This window comes from Suricata suricatta, chromosome 17 (assembly GCF_006229205.1).
Source record: "Suricata suricatta isolate VVHF042 chromosome 17, meerkat_22Aug2017_6uvM2_HiC, whole genome shotgun sequence".
NCBI classification, from domain to species: domain Eukaryota; kingdom Metazoa; phylum Chordata; class Mammalia; order Carnivora; family Herpestidae; genus Suricata; species Suricata suricatta.
In genome coordinates this window covers 54,546,933-54,552,932 of record NC_043716.1, presented here as the reverse complement: position 1 = coordinate 54,552,932, position 6,000 = coordinate 54,546,933, and the positions used below count along the sequence as shown (strand labels likewise).

Sequence of the window (6,000 nt, the reverse complement as noted above, 5' to 3'; positions counted from 1 at the left end):
CTGGGGCGCTGGGTTCCTCCTCCGGGAGGTTTTATTTACGCAGCCAAACAAAGTTCACCGCCGCCGCCTTCCCGCGCTCAGCGCCGGCAAGGGTTAAGCGCCGGGACTGGCGGGCCCCGGGACCCCCGCCTGTTGGCCGCGAGCCTCGGGACGAGGGGGCGAGCGCAGGAGTCACGTGGGCAGGCGAGAGGTCCAGCCCTGCGACGACTCCCCACCCCCACGCGACCACCCCGGGGGTGACAGAAAAGGTGCCAGTCTACGGGGGTGGGGTGGGGGGGGCGGGAGCGGCCAGAACAACCAGGGTCATGTGCCACCCCGGCCTCCACACCAGGGTAGACCCGCTCTTCCTCCTGCTAAGACGGAGATAGTCCATAGTATCCGAAGGAAGAGGTGCCGGAATGGGAGGCCAGGGGGCTCCCCATCTCCTCTGGACCTCAGGAGGGGCCTTGCCCTCCAAAATACAACTTCTACACTTCTCGGTCCATTCCCAAACGCCGAGTAAGTGCCATCACCCACCGGAAGGCAGGCAGGTCCTCCCGGAGGCTGGGGACAACAGGAGGGGTTGGAACTTGAGAGGCAATGGGACAGAGCCCCAGGATGGGTCCCCCAGGATGGGTCCCCCAGCTCTGGCACCTTGGGGGGAGGCGGCCTCCCTTCCACTGCCCTGGCCAGTTGGTTAGGCCTCCTGTCCTCTCTCCCCCTTGTTATCTCAGACCCAGCACTCCTGCCCCAAGTCAGGCTGTGCCCACACGTGCCCACACGTGCTCCGGGCCGACCACTGTCCCCTCCGTGTGGCAGGTGAGTGCCCGGGACCTCATTCTGGGTCTGGGGTTGGCCACTCCTCTCCCAGCCCCTACCCTCCTAGTTCTGAAAGATCCCAAATGTGCAGGGGGCTGGGTTCAGGGGACTTTATCCAATCAATGAAATCAAGTCCTTTCTTTTTAAAGAAAATCGGTCCCTCCCTCCCTCATGCTTTGGATATTTTGAACTATTTTCAACTAAGTGAGTGTGTGGATATGGAAGTGCAAAACCACAGACATTTCAGATGTGCAGGCACCCTCGTCCGCCTGGGAGCCCGGGTTTCAAAACCGGAGCCACCAGTGGCATTAATGACCACACCCCCGATGATTTTCACCCGGGGCCCTGGCGAGTCTGAAAGCTTCCAACCCTCTGGGCCACCTGTCCGTCCAGAGTCTGGGAGTTTGGGGGCCCACCGCCCCTAAGAAACACGATAACCACACAGGCCCCTGGGCCGATGCTGGTCCACGGCGTTATTCACCAGCGTTTTTATAAAAATAAAGCACCTGGTGAGTGTGGACAGGCCTGTGTGATTGTTCTCCCGGAGAGCTGGCGCAGAGTCCTGCCAGACTGGCACAGGGGCGGCTCACTGGGCATTATTCATCTCCATTCACAGAGGAGCTGAGCAGGCTTATGCTTCTTGCCGGCAGGAGCCCCGCCAGGGTGTCTGCCTCGCCCAAATGCCCCCCTGTGGGAACACGAAGGACAATGGCGGGAGGGAACCGACCTCCACGGCCAGAAAGTGCCCCATGGTGGCAGGGCTGTGCTCTGGAGCCCATCCGGTCCACCCCCCCCTGCCTGTGGTCTAACCGCTGGGGCTCCCGCTGCCAAACTTGACATCTGCAGGTAAGAAGACTCCCCGCACTCCTTCCAGAATCGCAACCTGGTGCCTGGCCACGCTCCCAGCCAGGAAGTTCACCCTTGTATCTAACCAACTGCTCTAATTTTACATCATTTATTTCCTCCCCCCCCCCCCCCCCTCAGAGGAGATGGGAAACAGCTGGGCAGCACCCTTCACATAAGCACTTCGGGCGCCTGGGTGGCTCAGTCGGTTAAGCATCTGACTTCAGCTCAGGTCATGATCTCACGGTTCCTGGGTTCAAGCCCCGCGTCGGGCTCTGTGCTGACAGCTCAGAGCTTGGAGCCTGCTTCAGATTCTGTGTCTCCCTCTCTCTCTGACCCTTCCCTGCCCATGCTGTCTCTCTCTGTCTCTCAAAAATAAATAAAAAGCATTTAAAAATTTAAGAAAAAATAATAAGCACCTTCTCCAAACGTGAAGACAATCTGGCCGGCCGCTCCTGGGCCTTCTTTTTTCTCAGCTTCTAGCATCCATCTGGCCCTGTCTCAGCCCTGCCTTTGATCACCTCTGATCTCTGTGTCCAGGCCTAGAGGAGGCCTGACCCCTATGGGGAGGTGAGGGGCCCCCAGCCCCCTCCTCAGGGCAGAACAGTCCGGGCCCCAGGGCAGAACCAGCAATCCTGGCGGGGACACTGGGCAGATAAAGGCGGCCGCAGCAGCAGAGAGAAGAGCGAGCTGGAATTTGGCAAGAAAAACAGAACTATAAGGCCTCTGCATTCTGTGACGCTGCACTTTTCCAAGAGCACGGGAGAAGGTAAGACTGTCTGTGGGCCTGGCGCAAGGGGACAGTGTGGACAGAGGGACCCTGGAGGGCCCCCCACCTCACAGGTCCCCCCGGGAGACCTGATAGTGGGTGCTCTGAAAACACACACCCAGCGGAACCTCAGAATGGGGCCTGGTCAGCACGAGGGTGGGTAATTAAGGTGACGATCTTGGGATAAGACCGCCTTGGGTTACGCTGGTCCCTGAACCCAATGACAAGCGTCCTTGTAAGAGACCAAAACGGAGACACGGAGAAGGCCGTGGGAAGTCAGAGGCAGAGACCAGAGGCCTGTTCCCACAAGCCAGGGAGCACTTGGGACCCCGGAGGCTGGAAGAGGCGAGGAAGGAGCCCTCCCTCAGAGGGAGCAAGGCCTTGCTGACACCTTGGTTTCCAGCTTCCGGCCTCCGACCGCAAGAGCTGACATTTCTGCTGTGTTACAGCCCTTGCGTGTGGCCCTTTAGAATGGTGGCCCCCAGGCTCTACAGACTTGACCCCATAGGCGCTCAGGAACGCTGTCTGGCAGATGGCGGTCCTGGGGGCACTAGGGAGCTGGGGACACTCAGGACAGCAAGCAGCAAGACTTAGTAAGAACATCTGGGAGCCAGGGACGGCAGGCAAGAAAGGTGTGCTACAAAGTGCCATTCAGGCCTTTCTGGAAATGAGGAGAGAAACCCCACAGGTCAGGCCCCGGTAGGATGAGCCTTGGGAAAAAGAGGGAGGAAATCGATGGGCGGAAACAGCCGTTTGGCTCAAAGTCAGTCCCCATGACCCCGGGCTCCACGTGGGGATTGGGGAGCGCAGAGAGGACAGTGGCTGTTTGCCCGGCCACCCTGGGCCTCTGGACAGGACACCCTGTAACGTGGACCATCTGTTTCCTCATGGACCAGGGCGAGGGCCTGTGGTCTCAGCCCTGCCCGGACCTGGAGCACAGCAGGGCCTCCCTGAGCTCCAGAGCCTTGGGTCCATCGGCCGCCGGGCCTTCCCCAGCTCCCAAGCTCCCTCGGTCCGCCATCTCGGTAAACGGTCCCACGGTCCACCTAGCGGCTCAGGCCCAGTGTTCCAGCATCGCTCGTGGGTCCTCTGTTTCCCCCCACATCCAGGCCACCGCTGAGTTTCCATTTCCAAAATACCTGTCGGCCAGGCTGCTCTGAACCTCAAGGGCCCCAATGCGGGTCCGGGCAACCCCCTCCGGAGGTATAGGCTCCCCAGTGTTTAATAACCTGCTGGCATTTAACACTGTGCGGCCTTCCTGTGGTACGGACACACAGAGACGTGGGGCCCCAGGACACAGACGAGAGAGGAAAATGCAGCGCACGACTTAGGAAGTGTGGTTCTACCTGTGTGTTAGCTGTGTCTTTGATGTGATTACTTGTGATTCTTTCTATGTAAACCTAACAGATGACTTGGTAATGAATGCAACTCATTTCTAACAGGGCAATGCATTTTTTTATTGTGGTAAAATATATGTAATGTAAGATTCATCATTTCAACCACTTTTTCTCATGTTTACTTTTGAGAAAGGGGTGGGTGGGGAAAGGGGAGGGGGGGGGACAGAGGATCCAAAGCAGGCTCTGAGCTGTCAGCACAGAGCCCGACGCGGGGCTCGAACTCACCAACCGCGGGATCGTGACCTGAGCCAACATCGACGCTCAACCGAAGGAGCCACGCCGGCGCCCCTTCACCACTTCTAGGGGTGCCAAAAACACCATGCTGTCGTACGCCCGTCCGTACCACCCCGTCACAGAACTGCCGTCATCATCCCCAACTGAAACTTACTCCCTTCGATAACCCCGTTTTCCGCGCTGCGCCCCCAGCCTATGGCAGCCGCCATCTTGCTTTCTGTCCCTGTGAATGTGGCTACTTTAGGGAAAGTCCTCCGAGTGAAACCACACCGTGTTTGCCCTTGTGTGCCTGGCTTGTGTCACCGAGTCAGGACTTCCTTCCTTTGTAAGGCCAATATTCCATTGTGCGTACGTACACACCGCACTGTGTTTATCCAGTCATCCATCATCAGTGGATGGCTGGGCGGCTTCCACCGTTCTGGGCTGCTGTGAATCAGGCCTCGAGGAGTGTGGGTGTGCTCATATCTCTTTGAGTTCCTCTTTAATGCTTCTGGGTACTTACCAAGAAGTGAAATTGCCGGATCATACAGTAACTCCACATGATTTAATTTTAAGCCGTTAAGTCACATCTACTTTTTATTTTGTACCTTCCATAAAATGTAAGTTATATTTTTTATGTGATATGCAGTTAAATTTCTAATAATGGCTGTGTTGGAGAACCAGCTCACGAGGTACCGCAAACCCTAACAGCTGGCTGTCCCTCCGCGGGCACGGTCTCGCCCCTGCATTCCTGCAGAGCCTCCTGACCGACCTGCTTCCTTCTGTTCTGACGTCCCTCCATCCAGATCTCCACGAGCCTTCGAGATCAGATTCCGTCACCTCCCAGGGCCTTATTCACACTTAGAAACAAGCGCAGACTCCTTCCCTGGGCTGCCCAGGTCCCACATGCCCTGTCACCTGGTCTCCTCCTTGGCCTTCTTCACACTGCCTTCCGCCTCAGGACGTTTGCTTAGCTGTTCTGTCTGGAGAGCATCCCCTAGGTCTCCGCCCACCCCGCCCCCAGCCCCGCTGGTTCCCTGTCTGTCATTTCTCTCTTAAACATCAGATCTTCCAGCCCAGGGTCTCCCCAGGAGACTCCCTGACGAAGCTGCTTCCTTGCCTCCATGCATACAGCTAGGGACTCTCCAAGAACCCGTCCAATCCCTGCACAATGACAAAGGTCAGTCTCTTTCGCGGGATGGCAGGGTCACAGTGACAGCCCACAGGGGCAGAAGGGACATCCAGAACTCCCTCGGACACCCTAGTGTCTACGGACCATGGTTCTCAGCATGTGGGATGACAGGCAGGGTGCGGTCTGGACCTGGACCAAGGCTCCGGGACCCCATCTCCCCCCCCACCCCGACACCCACGAGACTTGCTGCAGGCCGCGGAGTCGCTCGGGCTGCCCGATTCTGCATCTTCCCGCGAAGCCTGTCAGTGGGTACGGCTGACATTTAATCAGAGCGTAGGCTACAAAACTCCCTTCCACCATCTGCCTGGCCACCTAAATGCAGCCAGAAGGTTTCACTTCAGAGGGGAACGCCGTTTTCTTAGCACATGATTAATCTGTTCCCCAGACTCCCCAGTTCTCGCCCAGCCTGCTCTGTTCGGGAAATTTACAGCAAGCCCTGACCACAGCAGGCGGGCCTTCTCTCCGAGCGTTTTAAACCAAGGGTGACTCTTCTAAATTCATGATCCTGAGCCACTGAAGGGCAGCTGCTGGCCTGCGGGGCCCGGGAGAGCTCTGGGTCCCCTGCCCCGCCCAAGCCCCCCAGCCCCCCGGTCGGATGCCACCCCCGCCCCCCCCCCCATGTCCTGGCTCTGGCTCAGCCTGTCCCTGCTGTTTTCAGTTTCACTTGTAAATTTCACTGCAGTGACATAAAAACTACCAGGACCATGGGAGCCAGAGCTCACACGGAGGGACAGAAGACCCTCCAAGGTGACTCCTCACCGGCCGAACCCTGGCCTGTCACTCGAGCG

The 6,000-nt window shown here is 58.0% G+C and overlaps 1 protein-coding gene and 2 long non-coding RNA genes across 6 annotated transcripts in view; 2 read left to right on the top strand and 1 right to left on the bottom strand.

The window, feature by feature from the left end:
• Positions 1–6,000, bottom strand: part of SEPTIN9 (septin 9) — a 136,371-nt gene that overhangs the window by 86,444 nt on the left and 43,927 nt on the right. The gene's annotated exons all lie outside the window — the stretch shown is intronic.
• On the top strand, positions 27–1,885 carry LOC115281984. 3 transcript variants are annotated; one of them, XR_003904480.1, is made up of 4 exons: positions 27–248; positions 714–798; positions 1,449–1,644; positions 1,783–1,885. It is a non-coding gene; the product is annotated as an uncharacterized LOC115281984 (long non-coding RNA). The 3 variants fall into 3 exon arrangements; XR_003904482.1 differs by having other exon boundaries at positions 1,415–1,644; XR_003904481.1 differs by lacking the exon at positions 27–248 and adding an exon at positions 366–498.
• LOC115281986 lies at positions 2,002–3,909 on the top strand. Its single transcript, XR_003904484.1, has 2 exons — positions 2,002–2,410; positions 3,520–3,909. It is a non-coding gene; the product is annotated as an uncharacterized LOC115281986 (long non-coding RNA).